The following is a 13179-nucleotide window of genomic DNA, read 5'->3' as shown; positions in this document are numbered from 1 at the left end:
AGCCGTGTTTTTTTTTTTTTGACAAGGGTCACTGAAAACAGCTATTTAAAACTAGCGATGCAATGCTCATTTTTAGGAACAATGAGTCTAAAATTCTACTTTAAGTGATGCGTTTATAATCATGCGATGGTGATTTAACAGTAAAGTAATTGTTTTGAAGGTTATGATTCAGAGTTGTGTTTTACACATTTGCGATTTCCGCTTCAGCTGGACTGAGTTTTCAGGACGGTGTGAATTATGACACATTTCACACTCCATCCTGAAGATCCACGAACCCACAGCTACAAAACAACAAAAAAAAAGTTCAAAACGAAGATGAAAAGCATTCCTTCTCAAAGGAAAAGAAAATCCCTAGTGAGATCGAGTGTGTAAAAAATCGCTTTAAAGGAATAGTTTACCCCCAAAGTTTGAGCACTGCATCACGTGTCTCAGCAATGGATGCTCTGCAGTGAATGGGTGCCGTCAGAATGAGAGTCCCCAACAGCTGATAGTAAAAACATCACAATAATCCCAAGTAATCCACAGCACTCCAGTCCATCTATTAGCGTCTTGAGTTAAGTCAAAAGCTCTGTGTTCATGTAACCCCCCGGGTCAGGTCTAGGTTACATTTATAAGAAATAATTCCATCAAGACATCAAACTGTTGCTCCCAGCTGAAATAATGATCCATAATAACGCTTCTTCTATCTCCTGTTGTCTCTCAATTCAAAATCCACCCAGATATTGTTTTAGAGCTTTATTGGACTGTTTTGGCTTGTAAATGTTGCTTGATCTGTGGCGATTTCTCTTCTGATTCAGATCAGACCACTCTTTGAACTAGAGGAAGTATTATGATGGAATATGGACTCGTATTTTAGCCAGAATTGATGGTTTAAATAAAAAAATCCTGATGGATTTGTCTCTTACAAACAGCAGCTATTGTCTTCTCCAGATGTTCACTGATGGACTGGAGTGCTGTGGATTACTTGTGGATTATTGTGATGTTTTTTATCAGCTGTTTGGACTCTCATTCTGACGGCACCCATTCACTGCAGAGCATCCATTGCTGAGACACTGATGCAAATGTCCTACATTTCTCCAAACCTGATGAAGAAACAAACTCAGACACATTTCCAGAAAACTTTCATTTTTAGGTGATGTATTGCATTAAAATCTGAATTGTTTCTTCTAGACAGCAGAAAAAAAAGATAATGAAGTAAGCATATGGATAATAAAGTAAACATAAATAAAAGATCTTTCCCCAAAGGAATTTTATAAGAGAACCATCTCAGACACTGTTGATACTTCAGTGGGACATATGAGCTATAAGAAAGGGAATATATGAGCAATAAAATTTTCCATGACTTAAATTAACTTTTTCCATGTGATGTTGGACTACTGCTTGAACATGCTGGCACAGATTCGTTCACAATCAGTCAGTAACATCATTCATGTCAGCTAAATAGACACTTATGCTGTTTGTTAGTGAAGTGTGCAAGACAAAAATGGAAATTCTACAGTCAGGATTTTTAATGGTTTTCATGAATGAAATCGGGCCAGTTTGTTTTACATTAGATGACGACAGCCTGAAAGGCAGACCTTATTCTAAGCTGTTTTAATCTTTTGAGCTGAGGTTTACTGTTTTCAGAACCAAATATAGTGTCAGTAAGAATTCAGTCAAAATCATATCAATATTTAAAAAACAAAAACTGTTATAAAATGTTAGTTTGTTTCAATAAGTCAGTTGAATAGAAAGCTGCAATGCATGTCTTTCCTAGAAAATCGCCTGATTATGCTTTTGTACCACCGATAACTGCATGTGTAGGAAGCCATACTTTATATATAAAAACTGCTTAATGCTGTCTCATAATGTCTGATAAGCCAAATCTGAAGTGACGTAAGTAGGTCTTTAACACGTGTTTTCACAAGTAAACACAACACGAATATGTGCCTGATTCCCCCATGGTATTTTAGTATTATTTATATACTATTATAGTATTTATTTGTATATTCTAGTGAGTATTTATTAATATTTTCCTTTATTTTTTTAATTTTTTTTTTGTTAAAGTTTTACTTTTGTTTCCATTGTTTTGTCATTTTTTTTTAGTTTGTAGTTTTTCTAATGTTTCTATTTAGCAATGGATTTTTTTTTTTTTTTTTGACAATTTTAACGTAGTTGTAATTTAATTTTTAGTACTTCAGTTTCAACTTTTTCAACATATTTTAGGTAGTTCTGAAGGCAACATTTCTCGTTTTCGTTCAGGTTTTTGTCACGTAATCATATCTATCTCTTCTCTCTCTCTTCTCTCCTCTCTCTCTCCTCTCCCTCTATCTCTCTCTCTCTCTCTCTCTCTCTCTCTCCCTCTCTCTCTCTCTATATATATATATATCCATAATAAAATATGTTATTTCATTCCTTAAAATTTCTTCCTTTATTTGCATTTATTTCAATAATATTCAGATTTCATTTCTACATGCAATTTGCTCATTGAGAAGAAGCCAATACTAATATAAATAAACCTTCTATTTTCTTTAGGACGACTCCAACAGCTTTCCTACAAATGTGCTCCACCAGATGTCAGAACACCAGCGCAGTCAAGAACACGTCTGATTGGAGCGACTGCGGCTCTATTAGCTCCTGACGGATGATCCGGTGGGGCTGTTGCTGCTTTTATTGGCTCCTACATCACAGCTAGCATGCACTACACTTCTGTCTGCAAACGGTTCCCTAGGGAGTGCAGTTCTCGCTGCACCTGTCCATCCATGAGGCTACTAACGCCCTCCCCTCGACTGAAAGCGAGGAGGGGGCTGTCAGATATATGGCTTAATCTGCAATCAGCAGGATTTCTTTGCACTGCTAGATTTGACTCTTTCCTGGGCACTGAAAAGCTTTTAGTAAAAATAAGCGAGACTGATGCATTACGATGCCAGTTTAGTAGTTGTTTTGACTTAATAAACCGAAGGGAAAATATGGTTTTAAGTTGTCTTTTAACATGCATTTGCTTGCATATGCAAAAATTCATTATTGCATTGCTGTTCCTAGGGTGTTTTGAGTGGTTGCTAGGTGGTTTCTACCTGTCTTCTGGTGCAATGTGCATCTGTGGGATTTTTTCACTGAACTGGTTGTATTTGGTGAACGCAACACCAAGCGCACTATTGATGATTGATTTAATGCCATGAATGAATTAGACAATGAATTTGGTAGATTTGACGCAGGATACAGAGACACGCCTTTCTAAAGTTCATCAAGTTAAAACCGGACTGCTGTGACTTTTGTTTGTTCAGCTTATGTCATCTGGTGGTTTTCTAGCAGGTCTTAACTGGTAAAGTGGGTCGTCAGCATGATTTTTGTGAAGCTGGGTTGACCAAAGTAGATATGCTGTTTAAGCTAATTAAGCAGCCTAACGGGGGCCAAACCAGCAGACCAACATCTACAACAAACACTGGTGGCTTTACTGGACTGTTCGCCTCTTTCACTAAATTATTAAATGAAACTGTGAATTTCACAAACAGGCTTATGAAATCTGACAAAGCGAAACAGCTGGAGAAAGAAGAAATAAATAACTTTTAAGGAGTGGGTGTTGTGAGTAGAACCCAAGTAGAGGCCCAAAAACTAATAAAGAAACACAAACAAAAAAAACCCAGAGGACATGCGAGATTAAAAGAGGAAAATTTATATTACCACACCACAGGAAGGAAATACAGATACTGAAAAGATTTAAGAGAAACGAATTTTACTGATCTACAACGTGAGGATTTTCAAAGCTCCTCTACAGAAGCGCAGCTGTGATCGCTGAATACTCATGTGTTTTGAAAAATTTATTTAAAAAACAAGTCATCTCTAATATTAAAAAAATAATTGCTAATAAAATAAGTTGGGAAACAACATAACAAAAATATAACTTTTTTAAAGAAAAAGTAATACGAGTGCAATTAAGGCAATTCAAAAACCATTTTTCTAAACGTGCTTTTCTTTAAATGTGAACTTTAAAAATGATTTAAAGACAAATTTTGAGAAAGGAAAGAAATGCAGATGGAAAAGGAACTGAGTGTTTAAAGTGGCATAATGTGGGTTTAAGTTGTTTTTGTTGATGTTTTCGTGGATTGATGTTGGTTCTGTGATTAATTGTTTTGTTACTCTATTCTACATCACTTTGGGGAAAAAAAAGGAGTCAGCTAAATTTAATGTAATGTAAATGTAAAAATAGATTTAAAAACATTGAAGATTCCTGCAACTAGTCTGAGCTTTTCATTATTGCCACGTTTCATTAAATTATTATTCATAGCAGCTCTTCACATACATCAATTCTCCATTAAAAAAAAAAAAAGCAAAAAAAAAAATCGCAAAAAAAATTAATGCTTGTTTTCAAACAGGTTTCTCCAACATTTTCATTTTCCAGTGGTTGTGGGTACAAACTCCGCCTCTAAACCCATGTGGTTGGTTGGAATGTGTAACTATGGAAAGACTGCAGACGACTTTACTTTTTGTTGGAAAGGAAGAATGATTCACACACAAAATAGCTGATAAAGGAATAATTCCCCATTATTTGAGTACAAAAAAAGACATGTTGAATAAGTGTGGTTAACCAAACAGCTGACGGTAGCCATCTGGACTGCCATCGCATTTAAAAGTCAATGGCTGCCGTAAATCTGTTTTTTAGGTTACCCTCGTTCTTCAAAAGTAAACTTCTCCTGTTGTTCAGCAGAAGATAGAAAACATACAGGTTGGACTGACATGTGAGGGTTAGTATACAATGACTACATTTTCATCTTCAGGTGAACGGTTCTTTTTAAGAAGGCTTTTCTGTACTCTGAATGGACCTTAAGCAACCATAACTCTTAAAAACACTGCAATGTTCTATTATTGTATTTTTCTCTCATTCTCACACAGACCTGTTTGCCGACACGTCCGCTGTCCTTTATAATTCATGGCCTGCTGTTTCTGTGGCCGTGCTGGATGGGAACATCGATTGCATTGACCACACAATCACCTTTCATTTCCGAGGGATTGAGTGATTGAAGATGGTGTTGCAGTATAAACAAGTGAGCTCATCTCCCAGCAAACAGAATCCTTTGCTAATATTTCCATTAAGTTCCATTGAACGTTATTTCTGAATGTCCAGTTTTCGAAAACTATTTGAAATGTTTTAATGTTAATGGAACGTTCTGTTAAATGTTAAAACGTTACTTTTGATCTGAAAATGATGTAACAATTAGCAACATTCAAAAAATGTTTTTTAGTAACTAAAACGTTACATCGGCAATGTTTCTGTTTGAAAAACGTTTTTTGTAGAGAAAATTATTAAAGACCAGATAACGTTGAACAAATGTTCTATGAACATTATTGGAAGAAACAGTCTGAGAACATTTCCTGTTAGATGGACTGTTGATCCAGATGAGAAAAAAAAAACAAACATCTTTACGATAGAAAAATCAATGAGACTTCTTAAACATCTCAACTGTTACTCCTAAACCCCCATGAGATTAAACTGGAGCACAAATAGAGAATATAGCGAGCTTTCTCCTGCTTCAATCTGATCTCAAACGTTTCTCACCCAAAGACCAAATGGGCTTCGGAGAAACATCTCAGACAGAGTTGATACTTAAATAACCCTAAGTGAGAACTATTTATGTTTATGAGTTATGAAAGAAAGAACTTGAGCAATAAACTCCTCCTCGGGGAGCATCTTGCAGTCATTAATCCACTCCACACTATTGTACCTGGCAGTGTGGCAGGTTTCCGGCTTGTCTCTCTGGGATCCGTCTGTTTTTCGCCTGCAGGCAGAAATGAAAGAGACATTCGACTGCATAAGGAAAGATGTTTATTTGTTTAGTTGCGCATATGATGTTCTATTATAGGCGGGTCGAGGGATATGCTCCATGTATTTCATAGAAAACTGATTACGGTGGCACTGCAAGCAGCTGCTCTTGCTCATGGATTGCATCATGATCATTTCAAACGTCTCATTTTTATATTTGCAAGATGACTGGTGATTTTCTAGGATGCACATTATACGATCTGAAAGATGCTTTTAGTCAAGACGGAAACACATTTGTGCGTAATATAGCAACACATACAAGAGGTGGTGCCTTAAAATGCCAGCATCCGTTTTATAAATATAAACATATTAAACACATGCGTACCCTGGCTGTCATTTCTATAAATGGCATGTGTGATTGTGGGAGAAGAAATGAGCTTGCGGATGGAGACCAGCTGCTGTGCAGCATTGTATCATGAGAAACTGTACACCACATGTTATTGTTTAATGACGTCCATCAAGGCTAATAATAATAATATAAAACAAGAAAAACGAGAACCGCTTCCCAGCAACAAATGGAATTAAACTGAATTCAAGGGAGTATGGACACCAGCTCCACCACAGAAACGAGGAGTTTCAGACTAGCTCAGCAAATAGCTCTTGTGCAATATTCACATTTTCTGTATGCATAAATATCTCAAAATGAAATAAATAACCAACCCTTATTGGGGTTCTGTTAGGTTTATGTTGTTGTTCTTCTTGGGGGAAGAAAACAGCACCACCAAAACATTGACCTGATTCACCTTTAAGAGATGCCTTTTTATTTTTATTGAGCATTCACTATTGCAAAGACAAAGATTCATACATATTTAAGAAGTGGGCTAATTCGTATGAATTTGTACAACACCTCATTCGTACAAAATCATTAGATTTGTGCTAATCGTACGTATTCTATGTATTTGATGAGTTGCACAATTCGTATGAATTTGTACGAATGACCTACACCTAGCCCCGCCCCTAAACCTACCGCGTCACTGGGGTCTAGACAAATCGTACAAAAGGCGTACAAAGAGGTTGTAAAAGAGGTCTGTACAAATTAGCACCTTTTTAAAATCCTGTACGAATTTGGTCATGAGATAGCATTGGACTTTCAGACCAAAGGCATTCTTGTACAAAAATCACAAGATACACAGTTTTTTTTTTTACTGACCACGTAGGGCAACCACAATAAAGATAAATAATTAAATGTGATGTGGTGTTCAGAAAATGTCCATCTAGTGCATGTTTGAATTTGGACTATTAGCAAATCAAAAACCCAGCTGGACACAAACGCACTTTCGTGTAAACAGTCGCTTATTCAGAGCGGGGAGCCCCCCACAGAGCGCTAGTTTAAGTTTCCCAACGTTACCTTTCAAAAACTGTTGGTGATTGTAGGTAAATATCTGCCAGTGTCTGGTGTTCTGTGAGTGTGTATGTCGATACTGATTGCGAAATCGCTCAAAATGATTCTGCGTAGAATCAAGAGTGATTCATTGGCATCGCTGTGTCTCATTAGTATGGAAGCCCATTTCTACCACTGAAATAAAACATTTAAAAAAGGTTATTGCAAAATTTTAAGTTAGATATAAACTCGCAATTCTGACTTTTTTCTCACAATTCTGACATTTTTTTCTAACTCTTACACAATCTCTCAAAATTGCGAGGTTTTATATCGCGGGTATATATGAAAGTCGTAATTACCGTTTTTTCTTTTTTATTCAGTGGCAGAAGACAGGCCTGGCTTCCATTTGTTTTAGCATTAGGTTAGTGCGTATTTTCTTAAAAAAAAATAATAATAATAGAGGAGGGTCAAAAGAAAAAAAAACTCTTGGTTTATTTGGTAATCTATGGGAAGGGTTGCAATCTTTTTTCATGGAATGTATGAGTTTATATCACAGAATTTGCACTTTACAAATTAATTTCCATTCCATTCGTGGGAAAAAAAAAAAAAAAAAAAAATAGAGTCAGAATTGTGAGATACAAACTCAGAACTTTCTTCCACAGGATTCTAAAAAATAAGAAAGGGAATCGTAGCTTTAATACCAATTCACCCTTTTGTTTTCTTACAATTACATGTTTATATATCTCACAATTCCAAATTTTATTCTCAGTAAGTAATTGTGCATTTATAGAATTTACTATTATGAGTTATATCTTGCAATTCAGACCTTTTTTCTCTGAATAGCCAAAATGATAAATTATATAAAACTTACAACTGCTTACTTGCAATAATTGTTATCCCTGCAGAAACAGGCTTTCCAAAGTTTTAGCATCAGAGATTTTATCTTTGGGCAAACCCTCTTTAAAATTGTTAGACACGTTAGAAACATGTCTCTATTACTCAGTAGTGGGTGGGGCTTTTATTTTGCATATCTGCAAGAGACATCTGTCGTACAAAAGCAGAACACACAGGCCCGATATGTATAATACATGGGTTAATATAATGACAGTGCTGACTACAGATCACAACACTGTCGTAATGTTGACACAACATTTTTCATGCCAGCAGCAGCATTTCAGTAGTGCAGGTATATAGTGTAGTGTTTTATGGAGGAAGGGACGTTCATGAAACCAAAGAGTATTATCCTAGATTGCTCCATTTCCAGCTGGAACACGTGACGGCTCGCAGCACATGCACAACAGGCGGCCAACACGGAGTCACGATATTATGAGTAAATGATCCAACACGCAGAGAAAAAACTTAATAAACCAACTGATGATAAACAACGACATTTATAGAAAAAGCATTTAAATTCACAGCTGGTGAATTACAAAATTATGTCTGTCTAATCACACACAACAAACAGGATTTAATAGAAACTCAACAAAATCCCACCTGCTGGATGATCAAATTAACCAGTGCTATTCATTCACGCTTCTTTGTCTGTCTATTCTATTCCCAAGGCAATAATCACATAATGCTGAGAAAGAACTCAGCATAGCTTTTCGAATTTCACAGTATGCAAATTATTTATATTATTGTGCACACTGCTGTATTAGGGATCGAATAATATCCCTGTTAATTCAAGGATTTTACAAAACATCACTGCACATCTATTTCTCAAAGGCATTGGCACACGTTGCAAGCACCTCAATCCAATATCTACAAGCCGTTGTTGTGGCATGATGGATTTGTGGGCGGGTGTTGACAGGAATGGTCCGGTGCACACTGGTACCCTCCGTCCAGCTCCTGCAGAGATGCCAGGCTTAATGCCAGTGACTCACACACAGCCACGGGGCAGGAAAAACACAAAATCAAAGCGCATATGCTCTGGTCTGGCAAATCTGGGGTTTAGAGGACTATTAGATGCAATAAAGCTGTGGCTTTTGGTGCTGATATTCTTTTTCGTATGGCTAGCTTGATGGAATTTTAATGCATTGAAATAAACATAATCAGTGGTGCTTGCTCTACTTAAATGTTCAATTAATATTTTTATTGATTTTATTTATGAAAGAATTCTAAAAACTAAATTTACCAGCTTCCGCAAAAAAAACACAAGAAGCAGGAGTTTTCAACACTGATAATAATCAGAAATATTTCTTGGGCAGCAAATCAGCATATTAGAATGATTTCTGATGGATGAGTAATGATGCTGAAAATTCTGCTTTGATCACTGCAATAAATTACATTTTAAAATATATCCACATAGAAAACAATTATTTTAACATGATTATATGATATTTCACAGTTTTTACTTTATTTTTTATTTTACTGTTTTTACTGTATTTTTCTGTATATTTATTCTGCAAATAAATGCAGCATTGGTGAGCAGAAGAGACTTCTTTTAAAAACATTTAAAAGCCTTAAATTGATAATTCACTCAAATGAAAAGTCTAATTCTTTGTTCCATACCTTTATTAGTTTCTTTGAGCTGTTGAGCACATGAGAAGATATTATGAAGGATGATGGTAACCAAACAGTTGACGGTAGTCATTAACTTCCATAGTAAGGAAAAAATATTATAAAGTCAATGGTTGACATCAGCTGTTGTTTAGGCTACCAACACAACATCTTCTAAACATCTTCTTTTGTGTTCAACAGAACAAACTCATACAGGTTTGGAAAAAGTGGACAGTAAGTAATAAGTTTTAATAACAAACCCATATTTTAAATGGCTTAATGAAGAAACACACAGAAGCACATGTGTAGGTGTGAGTGTTTGTATTTGTGTGTGGTCTCTTGTGGGCTGCTCATTCGATTCTAATCATACCCGACCTACAGAGCAGAAGCCCTACAAGCTTCCCCAGGGGGATGATCGGTCTAAAAATAGCCGCTCTCTGGAATTTGAAAAATGTTTTCTCCACTCTAGATTCCTGGTTTGGCCAAGATATTCCCAACACCTTGTCATATGTTCGGCTGCAGATGGTGTGTGGGGATAATTACTGAATACAAACTGAAGGGGTGACTCTCGAAGGCACTAGCAAAGGCGACAGACATGTGTCACACGTAAGCTACAAGAAAAAAAAAATTACAGAAAAGTGAATCCTCAAAGCCAGAATATATCAGAGAATACATAAAACAAGTATACAAGTATATATCAATGTGTTTGGTGCTTGCTAATGCATTGCATTTTTTTATTATAATATCTTGGGTTAGGGATTTGAGAAAATCCTCAACATTGTGCATCAAACTCATAACTCACATGATATTGTTTGTTCTACAAACATGACTGATTCCTAGCAACACCCTAGCAACCACCCTGCAATGCTCAACTGCCTAGCAACATCCTGGCAATCACTCAAAACATAACAACCACCTTACAACACCCAAGCAACACCACCCAAAACAGCCTAGAGTTAACGCTACAATGCCCAACCACGTAGCAAAATCCTAGAAATTGTCCAAAAACACATTAGCAACCGCATAGCAACATCTTAAAAAAATCACCCAGCAACACCCTTGCAACCAAAAAAATCCTATAAACACAACAATGCCCAACAACCTAAACCATCCAAAGCAGCATAACAACCACCTAGAAACACCTTAGAAACCACCAAGCAATGCCCAATCTTAGCATCCACCCCAAAGCTTTTAACAACTACCTATCAACACACCTAGCAACCCCATAAAATGCTCTAAAAACAACCTAGCATTGCCCAACTACTTAGCAAGCATCCAAAACTCATAACAACCACTTAGCAACCATCCACAACACCCAGGCAACCAACCTAGCAATGCCAACTGCCCAGCAAAACACCCTAGACACCACCCAAAACCTTATAACAACCACCTATCAACAACCTAGCAACCACACTAACAATGCCAACCCCCTAGGAACAACCCCAAACCTCATAGCAACTACTTATTAACACCCTATAAACCACCGAAACACCCTAAAACAGCCTAGCAATACCAGCCACTTAGAAAATGTCTTACAAACCAGCCAAAACTTTATAACAACCACTTAGCAACCATTCAAAGCACCCTAGAAACAAACTAGCAATTCCAACTGCCTAGCAACACCATAGAAACCACCCAACACCTTATAACAACCACCTATTAACACCCTAGCAACCAACTAACAATGTCAACCACCTAGCAACACCCTAGAAACTACCCCAAACCTCATAACAACTACCCATTAACACCCTAGCACCCACCTAACAATGTCAAATCATTTAGAAACATCCTAGCAACCACACACAACATCATAACAAGCACTTAACAAAACCACCCTAGCTCCCACCTAGCAACGCCAACTGCCTAGCAACATCCTACAAACCACCAAAAGCCTCATAACAGCCACCAAAAGACCCTAGAACCAACCAAGCAATGCCATGCAATATAGCAACCAACTAAAAGAACCTCGAAACCACCTAGCAATGCCCTACCACCTATCGATATCTTAGACACTTCCCATATCACCATAGTAACTGCATAGCAACCACTTAGAAAATGCCCTAGCGACCATTTAGAACATGCAATCTTTCTCCCGTTGTCTTCTCACAGATCCTCCCAGTACAATCATACACAATATAATGGCTTAACGTGATTGTATTGACCTCTATTCTAACCTTATATTGCTAAAGCTCCACACAAATAACCCAGTTTGTCAGAGCTGAAATGTGGCATCTGGTGGGTATCTCAAGCTCTTAGCATCTGCCTTCTGTTTGTCTGTGAGAAATGAACATCACAGCATATAGCCGCAGGGGACACGTATACCTGCCTACTGCATCGCTCGTCTGCCATTATCAGCCAATATTCACATGCAGCCATCCTTCACTGTCTCCCTTTAATTGTGTTCGTGCATTTCAAGTGTTTGTGTGCGGTGTGTTTGTAGGAGCTCTGGCTGTTGTCTCATCACATGCATGCGGCTCATGGATCAGTAAGGCTGGGGATATTTTAATAAAATATCAGTTCCACACATTGCCTCATGTATTATTCATGTGTACTGATACTCTGCACTGCAGAATTGTCCCTTAAGCTTTGACAACACCAGAAACAGAGAATAAAAAGAATCAATCCTCTATTCAAACACATTTTTAGTATGCATTTGCATGTAAAATCACTCTCATGTCAACTCTTGATCAATTGACAGCCCACACTTCTCCTTGAGTTGCTTTAGATTTATGCATCTGGGGACTGTGTGAAAACTGGTCAGCAGGTGTTTTAGAATGAAGCAATAATTAAAAAGACAGACAATCATCACAGAGCTTGTGTTTAACATTTTTGCTCTAGAGACGCAACTTACTGGGACGATCTGTTGAGTTTACATTTTTTTAGTGGTGTTTTCACACCAAAAGCACCCAGAGGAAAAAGTTATAGCTGTGAGGTTGATCTTTCATAAGGCTTAATTAATTTATATTAATTTAAGTGTAAATTATGCCTCAGATATTTCTTCTAAAATACCTTAGGAAAAAAATACACACAAATCAGGTGTTTTAACTTCAAAACCTTTTCATAGTTTACCAAATATTGCAGAGAAAGTGCAGTGCAGCAATGATTTGTTTTCTGGTTCTCTGGGTTTATTGCTCACTGGCTCACATACTCACCTTTATTTCAAAGGGTCATGAGTTTAAAACTAGCCTGAAGCAAAGAGTGAAGACCAAGACTGTCAGACCAACAAGAGAGCGATCCTGGCTTAAATAACACCATGAGCACCCAACCTTTATCACCCACCAAATTTTTTTTTTTTTAAATAAAGATTTAAGCCTTGCAAAAACCTAGTGAGTTTGTCACCTCACTATGGACAGTTAGAAAGCAGATCATACCTACAACTCCAAAGCGGTGATTTTTTCTTCTGTCCTGGAATTAAATATCTTGGAATCAGCAATGGTTTGGAAAATTCGGATATTATGAACCACCTTATGTTGCATCACAGAAGTAAACTATTTTATTTGAATGTGTGAGAGTTCCGATTCATTAGCAGCTATAGGCAAATAACTAAAGGAAGAATAACAAA

Source organism: Cyprinus carpio, chromosome B1 (assembly GCF_018340385.1).
Source record: "Cyprinus carpio isolate SPL01 chromosome B1, ASM1834038v1, whole genome shotgun sequence".
Taxonomy (NCBI): Eukaryota; Metazoa; Chordata; class Actinopteri; order Cypriniformes; family Cyprinidae; genus Cyprinus; species Cyprinus carpio.
Note: the sequence above shows the minus strand (reverse complement) of the source record.